The sequence below is a fragment of the Sminthopsis crassicaudata genome, chromosome 2 (genome assembly GCF_048593235.1).
Source record: "Sminthopsis crassicaudata isolate SCR6 chromosome 2, ASM4859323v1, whole genome shotgun sequence".
NCBI classification, from domain to species: Eukaryota; Metazoa; Chordata; class Mammalia; order Dasyuromorphia; family Dasyuridae; genus Sminthopsis; species Sminthopsis crassicaudata.
In genome coordinates, this window is record NC_133618.1 from 539123546 (window position 1) to 539145825 (window position 22280).

At 41.1% G+C, this 22280-nt stretch overlaps 1 protein-coding gene and 1 pseudogene across 1 annotated transcript in view; one reads left to right on the top strand and one right to left on the bottom strand.

Annotated features, from left to right (window-relative positions):
• Positions 1 to 22280, bottom strand: part of SMAD6 (SMAD family member 6) — a 104597-nt gene that overhangs the window by 42533 nt on the left and 39784 nt on the right. The window lies entirely within an intron of this gene.
• Positions 10939 to 16175, top strand: LOC141556756 (large ribosomal subunit protein uL30-like; annotated as a pseudogene).

Consider the following 22280-nt stretch of genomic DNA (forward strand, 5'->3'; position numbering starts at 1 on the left):
ACAAATTGGATCATTCTCTTGACTGGCTCCATGTAGTATTTTAATTATCATGTCAACCATGTCGATAGCTTAATGCAGTTTAAAAAAAAAATCCTGCACCCTCCTAGATGCAACCACAAACAGGTGTGCCTCAATCTGGAATGAAAAAATGAGACATACAAAAATATGACCCTACGAAACAGATGTAAGGGAGTGTTTATTCATTTTGCAAAAGGACTAACGCCACTTTATAAAAGGAGTTGACCTGGGATGGCATTTACCCCAAACATATGAATTGTTTTTTTAAATATATGAATTGCCTGCCCATTAGCATGAACCCCTTCTTCCCCCCTCCCCCAATTAAAGAGCTGAGAGGAACTGGGGCCTCCATCTGCGGGCTGTGTCAACAGAGCAAACAATGGATTGAGGTCAGGTGTCCTTGAGGATATGGAACAAATAACTGGGTTCACATGGCAGACCTTTAACTTTCAAGAATCCCACATGTCCTATCCAGGAGGCATTTAAAGAAAAAGGCCAGAGTCCAACAGTCTTAATTGGTCACGTGGGCATTTGAAGGTCTCTGGTTTTGTCCTGTCCCAAAAAGCTACAGGTTCCAAGACATTTGTGACATGAATTCCAAAAGCCCCGGGGCCACCAAGCCTCCCCCATCCACACCCCACATTTATTAAAAAAAAAAAAAAAAAAAAAAGACAAATCTATAAAGAGCACTTTTAGAAATGTTCAGAGGAGATGACATTGGGCTGGGCTGGGCTGACTACCCCCTCCTGACTTGAGCCCCTCCCGAGCTGATTCATGACTTAACTGGTGGATGGACATGCTCTTATCTGTGCCAGCCACTGTGGCAACACAACCCTCACCCAAGCAGGTTTGTTTGTTTTCCACCCCCTTCCTGGCCAGGAAAAGGGCTGAGGAGAGAGAATGAGAGAAGAAGAAAAAGAAAGGAGAGGGAAGGAGAGAAAGGGGGAGAAGGGGAGAAAAAGGATAGAGAGGGAAAGAGGAGGGAGACAGAAAGAAAGGAGAGATAGAGAAGAAAGAAAGCAACAGAGAAAGAGAGGGAGGGAGGGAGGCAGGGAGAGACCAAGAAAGAGAGAGAAGGAACCCACTTGTGGGTTGGGAGGAGGACTTTCCCAAAGGTTTTGGAGTCAGCTGGGACCAAAACTAAACCTTAGAAATCATACAATCTGGCTCAAGATGTCAATTCCTGCAGGTCACCACTCTAGGAACCTTGCTATGGCACTGGAAGCTTGGTTATGAGGATGCCCGAGTGTTTCCTCCCCTTTCTCTCTCTCAGATCACTGGCATATGGATTTGCTGCTGCTTATTTTAGGGATCGCTTGGGGCACATCAGGCCTGTAGAGAGGAACTTTTGGGAGTAGAGGATGTGAAGCAGAAGCCCAGAACAAACTACCTGCCCTAAAAAAAAAATAACCCATTTTCACAGAGGTGCTTCCTAGAAAAGCAGCTTGCTGTAGGAAGGAGGGGAGGAGAAAACTGAAGCAGGAATCCAGAGATCTAGGGTCTTCCTGTGTGGCTTCAGGCATGTTCCTGAACTAAGCCTCAGTTTCTGCTTCAGTCAAATGGGAACCACAATGTCTGCCCAGTGTGAGGATCAGAGAGTTAAAGGATGCAAAAGTGCATTGGCAAGGGTACAAAGTACCACAGAAATATAGGGGAGCCTTATCTCAGAGGCTTAGTCAGAGGGTAGATCTGGAGAAATAAAAAATAGAGACGGAAACTCTCTCCCCTTTTATTGCTCCAGCTCAGAAAGGGTGGGGATTGTGGAGGGGCTGCTCCCAGGCAGTTTCATCTCCTGCTGAAGAGTACCCAGCCCTCCCTCATGAAGGAGAGAAGGGGGCCCGCCTTAGCTGGAACTCGCAGAGCTGGGATTTTAAAAAGCAGGATGTTTGGCTGGGGCCTCTCTTCTCTCAAATAAACAATCCACAACCTTATTCAAAACAGAGAGGCACCGCTGGGGAAGTACTAGAGTCACTTTATTTCCATATCCCGAGCCCTGATTTATTCTCCTCCCTGGGGGAGTGCCACCGGGCTACAAAGTACCCTGGAAACTGAACCTGGGCCAAGGCATCCCAATACCAGCGTAGGAGAGGCAGGCCAGAGGCAAGGTCCACACGGGGACCGACCGGCTCCTGCCCACTGCCCAGCCACTGTATGAAAGGGAAGCCTTAAGAATGGAAGCATTCCTCTTTGGGCAGCTACAGAAGCATTAAAAAGGCCCAGCCTCCCATAGATGTCAGGGCGTCCTGGACAGTCTAAGGCTTCTCATCTGTGCCCGCTTATAACCATTTTAACTCATCAGAGCTGACCATGAGGGGAACCTGCAATGTCAGAGGTGGAAGGGCCTTCATTTGGCCTACAGGGGCTTTGGACTTAGCCCAGTGCTTGGCACAGAGAGCAGACACTTAATACATGCATACTGATTGCTGGTTGACTAACTAGAGTCCAGATGAGATCCGTAAGGTATTGGGTGTATTGGAAGGAAAGTAGAGCTAGAAATAAAGAGAACTTGGGTTTGGATTCCAGCATTCATCAGCTGTGTGTGTGTTAGACTATAAAGAGTCTTGCTTTCTTTGTCTGTGAAATGGGAAAAATAATTCTCATGAGAGAGTCTTAAAACTTGTTTTTAAGTGTGAGCTTTTGGAGGAAGGAAGCTCTTTTAAGTATTTGCCAACACGGGTTCGGGTTCAAGCCCAGAGAAGAGAATTTCTCCTTTCTGATCCTTAAGCCCCCAAGACTATAAGCTTTCCAGGCTCTGGGAGAACACCTTGCCATTCATTTGACAGATGAAGGAAATGGGGCTCAGGAAGAATTAAGTGACCTGTCCAATGTCACACAAATAGTAAATCACTGAGCTAGAATATGAATTCAAGCACTGGGGACTAGAGATTCAGTGCTCCTTAGTGTTGGTACAGTGCCCCAGTGATCAGCATAGTACTTGGTATATAGTAAGTGCTTAACAAATGTTTATTGAGCGAGTGATCTTCTCCTTAAGATGGATAAGTAACATCTTAAGGAAAAAAATATATAAGAAAAGTAGATGCCAGGTCTGTGCTACCCCAAGAAATGGAATTTCCTAATAACATCATTAATCCACCTGTCCTCCACATTTAACACTACATACTAAGATAAGATCAAAATGGGTCCAAGATTTAGGCATAAAGAATGAAATCATAAATAAATTGGAGGAACATGGGATGGTTTACCTCTCAGACTTGTGGAGGAGGAAGGAGTTTGTGTTCAAGGGAGAACTAGAGACCATTATTGATCAGAAAATAGAAAATTTTGATTACACCAAATTAAAAAGTTTCTGCACAAACAAAACTAATGCAAACAAGATTAGAAGGGAAGTAACAAATTGGGAAAACATTTTTACAGTTAAAGATTCTGATAAAGGCCTCATCTCCAAAATATACAGAGAATTGACCTTAATTTATAAGAAATCAAGCCATTCTCCAATTGATAAATGGTCAAAGGATAGGAACAGACAATTTTCAGATGATGAAATTAAAACTATTTCCACTCATATGAAAGTGTTCCAAATCACTATTGATCAGAGAAATGCAAATTAAGACAACTCTGAGATACCACTACACACCTGTCAGATTGGCTAAGATGACAGGAACAAATAATGAGGAATGTTGGAGGGGATGTGGGAAAACTGGGACACTGATGCATTGTTGGTGGAGTTGTAAAAGAATCCAGCCATTCTGGAGAGCAATCTGGAATTATGACCAAAAAGTTATCAAAATGTGCATACCCTTTGACCCAGCAGTGCTATTACTGGGCTTATATCCCAAGGAAATACTAAAAAAGGGAAAGGGACTTGTATGTGCCAAAATGTTTGTGGCAGCCCTTTTTGTAGTGGCTAGAAACTGGAAAATGAATGGATGTCCATCAATTGGAGATTGGTTGGGTAAACTATGGTATATGAATATCATGGAATATTATTGTTCTGTAATAAATGACCAACAGAAGGAATACAGAGAGGCTTGGAGAGACTAACATCAACTGATACTGAGTGAAACGAGCAGAACTAGGGGATCATTATACACTTCAACAATGATACTGTACGAGGATGTATTCTGATGGAAGTGGATATCTTCGACAAAGAGAAGAGCTAATCCAATTCCAATTGATCAATGATGGACAGAATCAGCTACATCCAGAAAAGGATCACTAGGAAATGAGTGTAAACTGTGAGCTTTTTTTTGTTTTTGTTTTTCTTCTCAGATTATTTTTACCTTCCAAATCCGATTCTTCCTTTGCAACAACAACAACAAAATTCGGTTCTGCATATATATTGTACCTAGGATATACTATAAGAGATTTAATATGTATGGGAATGCCAGCCATCTAAGGGAGGGGGTGGAGGGAAGGAGGGGAAAATTCGGAACAGAAGTGAGTACAAGGGATAATGTTGTAAAAAATTATCCATGCATATGTACTGTCAAAAAAAATGTTATAATTAAGACATTAATAAAAAATTAAAAAAAAGAGAACGAAGGACAAACAAATAAAAAAGAAGTTTTTCTCCTTGAAGTTATCATAACCTTACTCTACCTAAACAGTTATGTACTTTATGCATGTTAGGCAGCACAATGTAGCAGCTCAGGAAGACCTAGGTTCAAGTACTCCCTTTAAAACATTCTGGCTCTTTGAATAGATGAATCCCTGAATCTCTTGGCTTAGTACCCCCAGGCAACTCTCTAAGGACTTCACTCTGCAGCCCCTCTAAGAGTGGGCCCTCACTGCTGCCAGGCAATCCCACTATACTTCTTCTTTTCAATTCACTATCCCACTCTCTTCAGCCACTCTTCCAAACTTTTCATCCCTCCTCAAACTTCTCCTGGTTCCCTACTCCCCATCCTCTCAGCTGAAAACCTTGACTCATATTGTACAGAAAAATAAAAACTCCACCAAAGCTCATTCTATATGAGCTCCTTCTTCTTCCTCCTCTTCTTCATCTTCTTACACTCAGATACTTTCTGCCCCTATCTCTGACACCCAGTCTCTCCCCAGTTCTCCTCCTACCTGTCTGACTCCTTTGCTGCATCCTCATGTACATCACATCCTCTAACCATGGGTGTCTCTCGGGGCTCCGTCCTGAGTGCTCTTCTCTTCTGCTTCTATACCACTTCACTTGTGGCAGTTCCCATGATTTACCTGCCATCTCTGAACTGGCAATTCTCAAATCTACCAACCCTGCCCCAATTTTTCATCTCCAATTGCCTTTCAGACATCTTAAACCGGATGTCCAACAAACATCTTAAAATCAACATGCTCAAAACAGAACTCATTATCTTTTCTACAAATGCTCACAAATGCACACCCTCTCCTTCCAACTCCAGGCACACAAACTAGGAGTCATTCTGGATTCTTCACTGTCTCCCATCCACTCTCACCAATCTTTCACCTTTTTGATATATCTCCAATATGCCCTTTCTCAACTCTGACACTGGCACCTTTCTGGTGGCTCAGCCCTCATTCCTGGACTCTTTCATTAGCTATCCAGCGGGTCCCCACCTGCCTCAAGTTTCTCACTACTTCCATCTATTCTCCATTCAGCAAATAAAGTGTATTTCCTAAAGCACAGGCCTTACAATATCATCCCCCAGTGGGCTTCCTCTGACCTCCAGGAACAAATATATAATTCTCCGTTTTGAATTCACAATCTAGTCCCCTCACACCTTTCCGGTCTTCTTTGCCATACAAGTACCCTTTGATCCAGTGACTCTGGCCTCCTGGATGTTCCAAGAACAAGACACTCATCTCTTAGTTCTGGGCATTCTTTCCGAAGGTCGGCCATGCTTGGAATGCTCTCCCTCCAACCACTCTGCCCACTGACCTTTCAGGTTTCCTTGAAGTCTCAACTAAAATCCCACCTTCCACAGGAAGCTTTTTCTAATCCCTCTTAACTCTAGTGACTTCCCTATATTATTTCCTATTTATCTTTTATGTAGCTTACAAGGTATAGATTCAATTGCATGTCTCTCCCATCAGATTGTAAACTCTGTAAAGGCAGGGACCACCTTTTGTATCTTTTGCATCTCCAGTGCTTCACTTAACACATAGTAAGCACTTAATAAACATTTACTGATTGACTAAAGCACCTACTACTGTGTGGTTCACATAGTGAGAGCCCAAGAAATACTACTGCTTAGCAAACACTAAAAGATTCTTTCCTTGGTTTCCTGGAGTGTACAAAAAGTTATCTCTCAGAACAGTGATTTGCAAACTCTTTCTGGGCTTTATTCCATGTGCCCCTGGGAACCTAAACACAGGTGTGGTATTGGAGCCAAGCCTGTGCACTTGGAGAGGGGGCATGATGTAGCAGAAGGAAAGACTACTACTGGCTTGGGAATCTAGGCAGAAATGGATGTGAATTCTGCCTTTGAGTTCTATCATTTGGGTGACTAAAGTCAAGTCAATTCACCTTAACTCCCAAAATTTTCTAATCTATAAAATGAGGCTAATATGAGGATCAAATTAGAAAATAATGAACATAAAGCACTTTATAAACTTAACAGTGGTATAAGAACACTGATGATTATAAAATCAGGATTTTTCCAGGACTTCTATCCTACCCCAATGACACAAGCTCACACAATTACAAGGAACATTATTCTACAATACTATTAATTCCAGAACCAAGTGTCAGTTTAGAAAAAGCAAACCCACAAATCCTTCAATTACCAAGTATAACCTGAATGTCTGCCATATATATGACACTGAATTTGGTTCTATGGGAGATTAAATCATGAAATCAATATATTTTCAGTCAAAAATGTTCTTAGGGAATACATTATTCAACTTTCTCATCACAATAAATATGAGAAAAAAGGTAGAGAATTTTAGGTAATTTGTGTGCCTGAAAAAGATAAGTCAATTAAATAATACTAACCCACAATATCAAGGAATTTGTAATCTATTTAGAAGCAAGACCATAATAGAAGTTAGAATGTGGTCCTTATCATAGGGGAATTCACAGGCGTGAGAGACCACCACTGTTACCACAATAAGGAGCGTAGGGCAGTTGGTCTATGGAGGTAGAAGGCCCTCGCTGTGGCCAACAGCCTCATTCCTCCATTAGGCCAGCAGACAAAAACAGGGACAGAAGAATTCTAAACTGGCATACTAATCACTATAGTTACAGAGCTAATTATCCTTGAGAGAGAGAGAGAGAGAGAGATCATGAATGTGTACAGGCCAAATGGGAACTCCTCTCAATGGAGAATTACAGCTTTGGTGGTCTGGTGTCCCTAGGGACTTTGCCGCTATAACTCAGGGATTCCTCTTGTTTTGCTTGTCCCTGAATAAGGTTTGAGTATTACACTGGGTTATGAGTGGCCTGAAGTCTTAATCAATCTAAATGAATGAAGTCTTAATAAGATAAAATCAAAGGGTCTGTCAATGACAGCTCATCCACATCTGGGTTCTCAGTAACAAATGTTTGGGTAATGGCTACTTCCACAGGTGTTTAAGTGTCAGGCATTGAAGTCTATGGATGTAGCCACATTTAAGAAACATTAATAGGGAGAAGGACAAAGATTCTGGTGTGTATGAGGAGGTTCCATATTTCAAACCACTGGAAAGTTTAGGGAGGGAAATCCCAATCCCTTAGAAGGGATGCACCAGAAAATCAACTATGTTCTACTGCCCAACTAGTTGTAGAGTCATAAGATTTACAAATGAGTAAGATCTTAGGAGAACATTTTACCTTATTATAAGATCTTATTTTTCCCTATTATGAGAAAGCGAGAAAAAGGGAGGAAGGGAAAGGGAGAGACGAAGGGATAAAGCAAGGGGCTGAGAGAAAGGGCGACAGAGAGTGCCTAGTGTCATACTGTGTTTTCCATTTCTATAGGGCTGAAAGCAACATATGTTTACATGGCCTCATCCTAGAGCTAAGAAACCAAAAAAAAAAAAAAAAAGAAAAGAAGAAGTCTCACATGCCCAATGTGGAAATACAGTGCATTTCAAAAGCAAAAGACCTAGGAGCAAAGCATTTTAAAGGCTCTGCACGCTGAAAGGGAGCCAGACAGCACGGAGAAACAAGTAATGAACACACACTGGCATTACATGATGCCAAGTCCAACCTTGCCAGGCCCCTACAACACAGCCTGCATCTGCCTTCAAGGGAAAAATTCATTTTCAGAGCCAGCTGTTTCTGATTGTATATTTTTTCACAGCTGGCTTAACTAATTTTGGGGGGAGAGATGGGGGAAGAAGAGGAGAGGAGAGCACTAGCTTTAAAATACTATTCTTTCTGCTCAAAGCCCCAGCAACAGTAGGAGGAGAGGTGGGTTTAGGGAATCTAGTCCTCTGGTACTGAGGCCCTAAAGCCCTGATGACTAAAAGCATGATGGCCCATGTGAGGGTACCTCCATGGATCTCTCCCACTTGGGAGTGGTAAGATCCATCACCTGCCTGACAATGACCTTGACAGCATTTTGGAAGAGGGAGATAGAAACAAGCATAAAACAAGGAGAGGAAGGAAGAGGATTCCAAACTTTGTTGCCTCTACCAATCAAAGTGACATACAGATTTAATGGAATGAAGACTAAGGAAATAACACAGCCAAAAGCCAAGTCTCCAGACAAAATTCAACGAAAAGGGCCAAGGTGGATCAGACAACTGGCTCATCTAGCTCCATTATCTAGCTTCTTCCCTGGTGATTCAGAACAGGAAAAAATGACTGAAAGTGCCTGACATATTGGGCAACACTGCCATCTTCCCCTCCAAAAATCCTCCTTTGTGACCAGCCCCTGTGGACGGCCACCATCTTTCCCCATGTAGTCAAAACTGGTATTGCTGGAACACTAAGACTGATTCATCTAATCTTCTCATAATCTGGCTGATTAACAGGGGGAACAAGTCAGCCAAAGGAGGCACTGTGCTCATCGATCAATTATAAACATTTATTAAGCACCATCTGTGTACCAGAAACCATCCTAAACACTAGGGCTACAAAGACAGCATTGAAATTAGTTCCTGCCCTCAAAGAGCTCCCCATTCTACTCAAGGTGTTATCAAACCCTTTAAGTATATAATTCTTCAAAAATTTATCATTGAACTAGAGGAGACAAAGCTTATATGGAAAGGAGGGTTTGTTGGGAACTCCCCTATGTGCCTTAAAAGTCAGAAAAAAGAAGATTAATGTAGACTGTGGTAGGAGGGAAGTGAGCCTTAAACTGGTCTGAACCAGACCAATCTTCACATTCTACAGGAATTTCCCGATTTCCTTTAGACCAAGGGCAGGGCACCATTTGAGAATAAGAGAGGCAGTGGCCTTCTGGGAAAATGAATGCCCCAGAGTCTGGAGACTTACTGCCTTTTTGTAACTTCCATTATTTCTTTCCATGAGGGATTTTGCAGAGCAGGGAAAAGCAGGAAGCCAGACCCAGGAAGTCTCCACTGAAATATCAATCCGCATCGAATTGTAGCAACATCCCCAAGTCTCTGCAATCTCATCCAAGACCAGATGGATTTTAGATCAATCCAAGTTACAACCAAGCACGTTTTGTTATGGTACGGTTTGGGGGTTTAACAGTGACATCTTTTGTTTGTGACTGCCTACTCCTGGAGTTGAGACTCTGGACCCATCATTTGCCTAAGTGAGGATAAAGACCCAAGAAACAAGGAAATTAATAATGGAAAAAACAGAGATTATAAATGTAATTGGGCTTCTCTAGAAGGGGGGGGGGGGGGGAATGCGATAGCCATTCCCCAGGAAAGTTCCATGTAGAGGGGAGCAGAGGAGCTGGGACTAACGTAGCGGGAGACAGATGGGGTTTCATTAGGTAGAGAAGAGAGCATAGGGCAACCAAGACAGGAATAATGTCACGAGGATCCAAAGGGATTCAGGGAACAATGAGAGAGGGTCAACCAGTCTGGCTTCTAAGTTTGGCTTACAAGGAATCTTCCAATAATTCAAAGCCAAACTGCTTAACTGCCATTTTGCTTAGACCACTTGTATCCCAATTTTAGGGGTAGGTGGCTTTGATCCCCAACTATAATGGTAAGCCAATGGTGTCAAACTTAAATAGAAGGGGGGAAGTGAGAGGATTAAACCATCACTAGCGGTCCTTGCAGGCCCTTATTGACTTAGAAAACCACATATTAAGAGTTATTCAAAATATATGAAAGTTACTCTCAATGAGCAGAAAAATCTCAATAAGCACTGGTATGGCCTCAAAGTAGAATGGGTCGGCCTCTGGAGGCCTTCAAACAGAGGCTAGATGGACGCTTGTCGGAAATGTTCTGAAAAAAGTCCCTTCTTGCTCTAAGTCACTCTGCCCTCCTAAGATGTATGTTTTGGGGGTGTTTTTAGTGAATTTTTAGTGGAGAAAAGCAGAAATTTTAGAAATTAACTCTTTCAGATGCACAGCAAAGCAAGACAATTTTTAAAAGCTATGGATTGAATTAAAATGAAAAGTAAACAGAGTCCGTGATAGAAATCTACAGTTTTATGTAGATTTTTTCTAATTTTTGAAGTATACAGGAAAGCCTGATTTGTTAAGTGTTTGTTGAGTTAGGATTTTAAAAATTAACTCTTAAGCCATAAAAGATAGAATTGCAAACCTGCTGTAATGGGGTGAGGAAGAACAGGGATATGCTTTTAGATTAAGAGGAGAGGCAAGGAGGCAGCTTGAGAGTAAGTATGAAAACTTCAGATGGAACCAAATAAAAAGACCAAACCTAAAAATAAAGCCAGGCTTTAGCCAAGGGAATCCACCCCAGTAGAAAAAAAAACAAAACAAAGCCCCAAGACTACTCCATTTGAAGAATCTGCTCCCCTTGTCAAAGAAGGCAGCCCCACATGGCGGAGGCTTAAGGGGTGACACGCATGGACAATATATGAAAAATTCCAAGTGTCAGGGGGCCTTTGAAGCCAAGCCCTTCCTTCAAAGAAGGGGCAACATGTCAGCGGCCCAGGACGACTCAGCACAAACCAATTCAGCATGGTAAGGGCACAGCTAATTTATGAACCAGAGTTCTTTATTGGGAAAAATTTCAGAAGGCCAGGCAGGCCCCTTCTCACACAGCTGAATTTAATTCTTGAAGCTTCAGATTTGTAGCATGGGGATGAGCCCAAGAATTCAGAATATTTTATTGTTCACAACAATTACCTAACCTAGGTTGGGTGAGGATGGGAGAATGCCAGAGTGAGGAGAAAAGAAATCCCTTTCTGCTACACACATATACAATAATGGCCTTTTAAAAGATACTCAGCAGTTCACACTTCTATAAAAATGTCCCTTTCATGAAACGTTCAGAGGTCCTGAAAATAACTAACTTTCAGGGAAGAGAACGCTAATAGTTCTCACAAAGGAATTCTCATGTCATTAGGGAGTGGAAGTTTCCACGAATTCAGGTTGCCAAGGTGTATAATTCACTTAGAAAAGGCCATTAGAGAATCGCAAAGCCTTCAGGGGGTGAATATGAGGAGATTGGGAGACTGAGCAAAGTCTTGCAGGGATAGGCGTTATATATTGTGGGGCGCTCAGCTTTTTCATCAGTAAAATGAAGAGGATTCGGTCCCAGAAGATCCTTTCCAAAGCCTACATTTGATGTAGTGTAGGGGAATCACAGGAGCACAGGCTTTAGCTGTGGATGGGGACCTCAGATGTCGTGAAACACAACTTTTCATCTTACAGATGAGGAAACGGGGTCACAGAGTTAAGTGGCTTGCCCTGCATTATACAGTATTTGAGGCTGAATGTGAACCTAAAATTCCTGACTATATCATGCAGCCTCTCAACCCACTGGATGAGATTAATGGAAAAGAAAGGTGACTATGATGACAAATCATCAAAGTTTGAGTTGAGGGAAGATCAGCTAGTCGATCTCTGAATCAACCACCATTACATGCATTAATAGGAGAAAATGACACACCTTTCTCCACTCTCCACAATACTGGTTGAGTTATCCCTGGGAAATAATAGGAGAAGAAATATTTATAACCTGAGGTAAGACCCTACCTAAAACACTAGATACAGTCTGAGAGAAATTCAATGGAAGACCCTCATGTGGATGTCTGAACTTTGGGCTTGATATTCTACCATGTTTAACAATTATTTAACAATTATTGAGTGAGCATTCACTCATTTATATACATTTCTACATCAGATTTTTGTAGATTTTGGAGGTAGGGGTAAGGAAAGGGAGGTATGAAAGAAAAAAATGCATGATTCCTAATCTGAAGGAGTTCACAATTTTTCCTATAGGGAGAGAATTTGTAAAAAAAACAAAAAAACAAAACAAAACCAAAAAAACAGCCAACTTTTATTAAGATAGGTGAGTTCCCCAGAATCTGGGGTTCAGCTGAATCCTATTTCCTCACAAGCTTCATTTCAGATTGATATTAAATTGTCAATCTTCCAATTCAGGTCTCACCTATTCTATCCTCAACCTATTAAAGCAACTAAGTATAAATGACAAGACTGAGGCTTAATTGTTGTTGTTTTCCAGTTGTGTCCAACTCTCCATGGACCTTTCTGGGCAAAGTGGTTTGTCATTTCCTTCTCCAGCTCATTTTATAGATAAGAAAACTGAGATAAACAGGCTTAAGTGATTTGCCTGGGGTCACCCAGCTAGTATATGTCTGAGACTGGATTTGAACTCAGGAAAATGAGTCTAACTAACTTTAGGCACAGGATTCTTCCCACCACACTACTTATGCTTCTCTAAAATTAAAAAAAATATATATATATATATATTTTATAGCTCAAAAATCACCTTTCAGTTTGGGTTTACCAAATATGGATGTGAATAGTTATCCAAACCTACAGCCAGATGGATACACAGCTCAAGTGAGGTCAAAGTGTAACTGGGGTCAACAGGTTTATCCAAGGGAAGTTGGTGATCACCTACGTGCTTAAAGAATGGGTTGGGAGGCCAAAGTAATGGAAATCTAGACCTCACCATAAGAAAGAAGGGTGGAGCCCATAGTCAACATATAGAAGAATGAGGTTATCTGCAGTCTTTCCCACCTAACTTGGGCCTGTGAAATTGCATCAGTACTCACACAGGAAAGGGTATAAGGAACTATCCCTTGCTTTATTTGTTTGTTTGTGGCAGACGCAGAAGGGGTAAATTAAGTTACTTCCAAAGAAGAAAAAGAATAGGCGGGGAGGGAAAGAAGTCAGTAAGGGCCCTCACTAATCTCTCCACTCAGCACCAGAGAAACCCAAAAGCTGGTGGAGTTAGCTTTTTTTTTTTTTTTTTAATTGTTATTTTTAAAATACGAATTATTTCCAGCCGGAAGGCAGGAGGATGCAAGCCATTGGACCCGGCCTGCCCGGCACCCAGCCAGTCTCGTAAATGTCTGGCAGCTGGCAGGCAAGTCAGCCCATTGCTATTGAAATGAGCTCGTTACCACTAATTTCACTGGCTTCCCAACTGATTTATAAAGTGTTTTCCAGCATCTCTAAAGATGCTTCCTATATCACCACAAAAGCCCAGCTAGAGTCACAGGAGTCAAAAGTGAAGCAACTTTAATGACAGCCTCAGTTTCCCCAACAGAAGGAAGAGAAGGGGAAAAGAATATTCTCTTTATTTCAAATCAACCAATATGTGCAAAACAATTAACCTTGTGGGGAAAAGAAATGAAGATGAGATCATTTCTGCTTTCAGAGTGTTAATGATCTCCTAAAGGAATAAGAGATTCACACATGAAAACAGACAAAGCAAGATAGCATTTACAGAATCTCTGAGATATAAAGGACTTCAAAAATCATCTAGCTCCCCCAAACTCTACCTAAATCAGCAATCCATACAAAAATATCCTTAGCATGTGTTCATCCAGCTTCTGTTTCATGACCATGTATGGGGAACTTACTACCTACAAAAGCAAACCATTGCACGTTGGTACTAGTTTAATCCTTAACCTGGGATAGTTCAACAACCTCCCTACCTCAAAGCCTGCTGGATTTCAATCCCTTCTCCATAAATAATTGACAAAATGGTTTTCCTCAAGGATAGTTCTAACCATTTGCTTCTGTTGTTCAGTGATTTTTTTAGTCACATCTGACTCTTTATGACCTTGGGGTTTTCTTGGCAAAAATGCTGGAATGGTTTGCTATTTCCATCTCCAGTGCATTTTTACAAAGGAAGAAACTGAGGCAAACAGGATTAAATTACTTTTTCAGAGTCATATAGCTAGTATAAGTTTCTAAGGCCAGATTTGATCTCATGCAGATGAATCTTCAAGCCCAATGTTCTATCCACTTCACCAAATTTTGACTGATTTCTTCCAATACCTAAACTGTTCTCTCTCCTAGAATCCCTAGCTCCTTCCATATTAAGCTCAAAGGCTACCTTTTATTTACAGGATCACCATCTTTCCCCACCTCTCAGTTGCTATTGTCTCAACTCCCAAATCACCTTGTATCTATTTCATATGTACCTAATTGAACATTTGTTGTCTCCCCTGATAGTAAGTATCTCAAGGGCAGGATCATTTCACTTATTGTCTTTGTAACCTCATCATCTAGCAAAGTGCCTGAATGGCTTTTCATAAATGCTTGTTGATTAATTTTTGAGTTTTTCCTCATATTTAGCCAAAATTTCACATGTTAATCAACAATTATTTTGATGATCTACAATATGCAAGGGATTGTGCTGGCTATTGGGGGGAGTAGTCTACATTAAGGTTCTAAAACTTTATAATAGTCTTAGGATACCCCTATACTTTTAAAACTGTGGCAACCTCCCCTCAAGAGCTTTAATTTATATGGGTGATAGATATTTACTATATTTTAATTACAATATTATTATGAAAATAATGTTATCTCATAGATGACCTGAAAGGATTTCAGGGAGTCCCTTGGAGTCCCCCCCCATATTTTAAGAATCACTCAACTAGATAATTTTAAGATTCTTTCCATATCTAATTCTTATGTTTCCCAATTGTTTCAAGTCTCTTGCTGCACAGTACTAGGTGACAGATAAATCTTCCTAAATAAATCATTACTTTCATCATATCATTCCTCTGTTCTCAGACCTTCAAGGGTTATTCCTTCCCACACCAAATTATTCTCTGCTTGTCTTTACAATAACAAAGCTCCACCTCACCTCCCAACCAATATAACTATCTCCCACTACTCATCTGCATCCACCCTCTGCTCCCAATGAAGTAACTTTAATGAACAAGCAACATGATGATGGGGTATCAGGCAAAAATGATGGACTTCAGTCACAAGATCTGGGTTCAAATCCTGATTCTATTTTTAACCTCTATGGACCTTATTTTCCTTATCTGTAAAATGAGGTTAAGCTAGATGATCTCATATGTCCCTATCATCTCTAAATCTATAATTCTCTAAAATACAACTCACACATGTCCAATTATCTGAATTCATGTTGTTCTTCCCACAAATATACCCCTTACCTATGTTTGCTTCTGTATCTACTTCAGGTCCCATCTCTACCTTGAAAGCTCCCTGACTACTCCAGTGCCATTCTGCCCTCCTAAGAACTCCCAGGAATACTCAATCATCTACAACCTCTTTATTTCCAGCCAGAATCATGGTGGTTATAGAAGAAAATAAGCTACCATCTGTTTTATACCAAAAGCAAAAGGTCTTTGCAATACTGAAGGTCAAATGTCTAAAGAAGTTGGCTATAAAAAGGCTTTCTTAAGATCCAGAGAAAGGTTATCTATTAAAAAAGACTACCATAAGGAATATAAGCAGATGTTCCTAAGTGAACTTTGACAGGCTGGAAAACCATGGAAATCTGGAAACTGGTATGTACCTGCTAAATTCAAATTAGCTTTTGTAATAGAAATTAGAGATAGCAATGGCATTAGCCCAAAAATCCGTAAAAATATCATACTTCCTTTGTCTTCACACAATGATCAATAACACAACAACAACATAAGGTTGCATTAACCTTAACAAGATTTCAATTAGCATGTGGAAGATTGGGAACCCATACATTGCATGGGGTACCCTAAACCTAAAGTCTATGACTATCTTGATTTACAAATACAGTTATGGCAAGAACAAGAAACATAATTTTATTAATTGATCATGTGCTTAATGCAAAAATCCATTGATAAATATGGAATTGCCCACATAGAAGACTTAATCCATGAGATCTATACTGCTGACAAGCACTTTAAAGTTGTCAGTACCTTCCTGTGGCCCTCATGAGGTGGAATGGGAAAAAAAAAAAATTACAGTTTGTGTAATGCATGGAGATGTTGGTGAGAGGGAAGACCAGACTAACTAACTTAATAGGAGAATGGGCCAAAGTTCACTATAATGATTAATTTTCTAATGCCTGTGAGTAAAAACTAATAATCATCTATCCCACATAATTCAAGTGATTCCAAATGACTTTAGATTGTTTCCTAGTTTAACCCATGTCATGTTTTCCCAATAGCAAAGTCCCTTCTAGTTCTGAAGTAATAATCCTATGTACCTGAGAGCATCTCTATTTCTAGAATCAAAGGACTTAGTTCTCAATCTACCAGATTATTAGATCTTGAATTTAAAACAAAGATTTAAATGAATCAAAACAGGTACATACCGGTTTCCAGATATCCATGGTTTTCTAGCCTATCAAATTTCATTTATGAGCATCTGCTTATATTCCTTATGGTAGGCTTTTTCATAGATAACCTTCCTCTAGATCTTAAGAAAGCCTTTTTAATGTCACCTTCTTTAGACATTAAGCCTTCAGTATCACAAAGGCCTTTTTTGCTTTTGGTACAAACAGAGGGTAGCTTATTTTCTGGGGAAAAAAGAAATTGTAGATGATTAAATCTGAGAGGTTACCTAATTCAATTCCCATTTTGTAGTTGAGACATTAGGGCCTCAGGAAGCGTTAAGAGTTAAGTGATATGCAAGGTCCTATATGTGGGCAGTGAAAAAGCTTACCCTGGTTTCCTGACTCCAAACCCCATTCTTTTTTGTTGCCTGACAGCTCTCCCAAAGAATTAAAATCCAAGAGTGTTGTGTAGGACTGAACCAGCCCAGGTCTGTTATCTGGTGGAAAACATGCAATTCAAATGGCAGTAATGATGCTTTAAAAAACCAGCAGACATCAAGGGAAGTGAAAAATAGCTCAGTCACAGGGATATTTCCAACTCTCTACCTCTCCTTTCTACTATTCTTTGACTTTAAGGGGCTACATGTGTATGAGAGAATATTGATTTTGTTCTGAGAAGATGAATCACAGAATTGCTGAAAGCTAAAGTAAAGCTAAAAGGAGAATTAGGTTATCTAGGCCCTGAATTTGAAGGCTAGGAAGAACTTCAATGGATATCTAGTCCCAAAACATACCTAAAAAAGCATACCCATTATAACATTCCCTACAGGAAGGTCAAGTTTCTGGTTAAAGACTTTCAATGAGGCAGAACCATTCCCTCTGACACAATCCATTCCACCAGTCCAATTCCCACATTTTATAGATGATTAAATAAAGGTTCAAAGATGGAAAGGAAAGGACTTATTCAAAGACATAAAGTTAGTTAAGGAGCAAGGCTGGGATGAGAACCAAGGATTCCTGACTCCCAAGCCAACTGCTCACTGACCCAGTGGCTCTTCCAGGTAATCCAACTTCTGTGGGCAAAGGGATTCTGGTGTCAGGCTCCGATGAAGGGCCCGAAGTTTACATCTGCCATCTGACTACCAGCCTGGCTCAGTTTTCAGAGGCTCTTCTCTCAGACATAGCCCACCGAGTCACTATAAGGTTGTGAGTCTTGGTGTGGTGGGAATGTCCATGTCGATGAATTCACCTAAGTCTGAGTATGAAATATTACAAAGCAATGCTGACTTAAGGGATGACATCTGAAAAGTAAAGGAAATCCCCACTGTGAGTTTTTTCAGATGGGATGTACCATATCCTTTCCACCTAACCACCACTCCCAGTGACTTGAGGAGAGGAGGTGGTGGAGCTCGAGTGGCAGAAGAATTTGAGAATGCTGGAGATGAGAAGGTAAATAAGGACCTGGTGTGCCACAAAGATGTTGTAAGTACCTACTATGTGCAACACATGGCTAAGTTCTATGGCAAAGGCAGATATACTAGGACAAATAAAACATAATCCCTACTATTTGGGGCAGTTTGTGGGAAACAAAAGGTAGGACATTTGAATGGAAATCACAGGAGAGGAGGATGTGGGCTTAACTGGGAAAAAGATGACTCAAAAAAAACAGACGTGGACAATCCACAGATGAGTTGGTCCAGGCTGTTTTGCATTACAATGGGGTAAACCAGAAAAAACCTGCCAGCTCAGTGGGTAAAGCACACAATCTGTTCAGAACGTCTGTTTCTTTTCCTCAAGAAGTTTTACCCCCTTTGTTTTTTAAGAGCAATCTCAAATCTTTAAAAACCCACTATTATTACCTCCCTTCCTTTACTCCATTCCCAACCACATACTGTGGTTTACAGGGGGAAAAAATCCAAGTGTTTCCTGACTTTAATTAATGAGAACAATAATAATAAATACCTTCTCTGAATATTGAAAAGGAAAGCTATTTCCAGAAGAAAAGTCTGACTTTCAAATCTGGCCCCAACATACTCATCTATTCCCTCTCTGCTTCCTCCTCACCACCTTCTTTACCCTCCTCCCCCTTCCATCACCACCAAACTCCACCATGCAGCCCAAAACCGATTTCAACTGGAACCCAAATTAGGGATGTTTTTGCTAACTTCCTTGTTTGTGCCTGAGCAGAGTTCTGGGAAACAGGACTGTAAGTTAACCGCTAGATGCAATTTGGCTTTGAGGTCCCTAGGTTTGCCATAGTGGCTGTTTTCCATCTACACCATCCCAGAGCTGGCACACAGCTACTTCCTGACTTGTTCCGTGTGTGTGTGTGTGTGTGTGTGTGTGTGTGTGTGTATTTTTTCCTTAAGTCATTATAATAATGTTTATCTTTAGGCTAGATGGGCCTGGTCTCTGAGGAACACCCATCAGGTACTAGTTGTGAGTAGATACAGAAAGAGAGCAAAAAGAAAGGTAGAGAAAGAGAGAGAGAGAGGGAGGAAGGGAGGGAGGAAGAGAAGAGAGAGAGAAAGAGAGAGAGAGGGAGAGAGAGAGGGAGAGAGAGAAGGAGAGGGAGAGGAAGGAAGGGGGGGTAGAGGTGTGGGAGAAGGGATTGACCCCATCAGCAAATCTTTCATTTTTTGTTTCCTACGAGTGGTCCCCTCAGAGAGACCTCTGAATTAATCTAATCTAACCCTTAATTCTACATTTATCTGGTTTCCTCAAGGGGAACCTGCAAGAAAGCCTGTGTGAGGCATGCTGGGAGCACAAAGTGAACCTTTTTGCCAACATCAGAGATTACTGGGGAATTGGAAGGGGTCTTTGAGTAATTTCTTGGGAGCTGAAATAATCCCTAATTTCTTCCATTCAGAGAATTTTGGAAATCAGCTGAACACTTGATTTGCAGCAAGAAGAGATTCAGTGTATCTAGTCCGGCTCTCTCATTTTACAAGTCAGAGTCTAAAAGACTCATCCAAGGTCACACCCCTCATTCTTAGCAGAGGTTCCATAAGAGAGAACCTCCAAACTTCTTTCTCAGTCCAGTTTTCTTTTCATTCAGCTGTGGGGTTTTTTTCTGCCTTGGCCCTGGTTTCTGTATCATTGGGATGCCAGAACCCACTTTCCAACAGAAGCAAGCAAAGTTATAAGTTGTGACCCAAACTTATACCTTCTGGCCCTGGGTCCAGTCTGGGTCGGACCCTCCTCTCCATTTTCTGCTGAGAGGGGAGGACACTGAAAGCCAGGGGTTAAGCATCCCCCGGTGGAGGGGCTGGCGAGCTGAGGCTAAGACAGCGGGCCCTGGGCCGTCTGCCCTGGCTCTTGCCCAGTCCTGGATGGTGGCAGCGATCTGGTGGCCAGTGTACGAGGGTTGCCCTTGTGTTTCATTGTGTATGAAGAAAGCCCTAGTATATGCTCCTACTTCCTCCCCAGATGCCACCGGGGACCTGGGCCTCTCGATGTCTCTGCAGAGTGGAGGCTCAGAGAGCCCAGCTCCCACCCCCCAAGCTGCCAGGTCTTGGAATTCAACCCCTGCTTTGCCCGGCCCCCAGGCAGCCTGGCAGGGAAACCATGATGCCCATTCCCTGAGACTGCTTATAATGCTATAATGTTATAATGACCTGTGGAAGCTCTCTCAAACAGCAAGCAAGGATATTCCCCTGGAAAAGGAATTCTCCCTAGCTGAGTGTGACCAGCGTGCTTGGGGTTTCCCCTCACCCTCTCTCATCCCCTCCTCCCTCCCTGCCTCCCAGAGCTCACACTCCCAGATCCCACTAGGACTGGCAGAAAGGGAGGTCTGCTTCCATGTTGAGGAACACAAACCAAAAACACGTGGGGAGAAGTCAGCAGAACAGGAAGCTGATGGATTGTGTTGTTTTTTTTCATGCCCAAAGCCCCATTTCAAATCAAAGGGCCTTGAAAACTCAGCACTCGGTACTTTGGGAAGCACTCAGCCAAAAAAAAATTTTTTTAATATGTGGATGTGTTTGGATGTCCATATACACATGCATACACATATATTTGTGTGTCTGTATACAAACATGCTATATACACATTATGTAAATATACACACCATGTATATACATGCATGTATACATATACACACATTTAGTTTTATATTTACAAAAGTCAGATATAAACTTAGTGCTTCCATGGGGATACAAGATAAATCCAACCTTAAAGATCTGTAGGAGGGAAGGAGAGAGGAAAGGAAGGAAGAGAAAAAAGGAAAGAGGGGTGGAAGAAGGAAAGAGAAGGAGGGAAATAGGGAAGAAGGAAAGGAAAAAGGAGGGGAAAAAGGGAGGAAGGAAGAAAATGCTAAGTGCCTTCTGTGCCAGACATTCCTAAGAGAGCTTTACTAACATTATCTCATTTGATGCTCACAATTCTGGAAAGTACAAATATATTTTACAGATGAAGAAAATTAGGCAATCAAAGGTTAAATGACTTGCATTTAAGTCATGTAGCTAGTGACTATCCAAAGTCATATTTAAACTCAAATCTTCCTGACTCTAGGACTGGCGCTCTATCCACTGGCTCTACTACATGAATGAATTGCATTAATACTTCATCTTAGCCATCATCCTACCATGTAGCATCTTCACTGTATAACCAAGCGCAAAACACTGTGGTACGTGAGAGATGTTGATGAATATGAAATCAGAGAACCAAGATTCAGTTCCCAGCTCTGCTACTTACAGAGAACTCTTGGGGAAGACATTCCATCCTTGAGCTATACAACACTGGGTGTTTACCTACACGATCTCTTAGGGGCTGTTTGATTCTGTGCTAAATAATCTCTCCATTCATAGAAATCTAGATTTGGAAGGAACTTGAGAGATTTTCTGGTTTACCCACTGATGTTAGAGGTCTAGAAGTTAAGGACTTGCTTAATATTTCCTAAAATGCTTAGCTAGATAGAACGTTTAGTAACCATTAAAAAAAGTCATGATGTGATGCAGTGAAACAATGTTGAGTTCATTCTAATTGGGATCAGGACAGAAAAATCTCAACTACTTCCTACTTTTCCTTTTTCTCTCTCATGAAACCAGACATCAAACTCAAGAACCGATTTCAACATTGGTTAACCAGCATTACAGTTTCACCTCAAGGTAATCTCTAAGTTATCATTCATCTAAGTTATATTCCCCTTACTGTTGGTTCAGGACTCTTTTCATTCCCTCCACAAAACCAAGTAGCAGGTGAAGTCCCTGGTAGATAGTCAACAAATATTTGGTAACTGAGAAAATGGCAAATAGGATGGTTCTGCCCAAGGAACAAAACAACTACTTGTATATGAAGGAGCAGGATCTAAACTGGACATGGCTGGTTATTGATGCTCATAAATCTTAGAAAGGAAATGCTATCAATCAATCCTTCATCAGGCATTTACTACTAAGCAGTTGCTTTCATATGCCAAGGCTTTTGATGCTGATGAGGGAATATAGATGCTGAAAAAAATATATAAAATAAATATGAGACCCTGAAGGATGTTATACACATCCAGGTCTCTATTAGTGCAAATAAGGAATCCCCCTGAGGTGGTCACATTATTTGAATCAGTACTGCATATTCCCATTAGGCTAGAACCAATTATGATATTTTACGTAATTATAACTTCAAATAGGGCAAATTCAAATACAAACAACCACTTTAGGGATTCATTGTTCACATTAATCAAGACCTAGCTGTACAGTTAAGCTGGTGACAAAATATTAACACACATGAAAAGGTAATTAACAACCTATCTGTATTTTTTTTAAAATTCC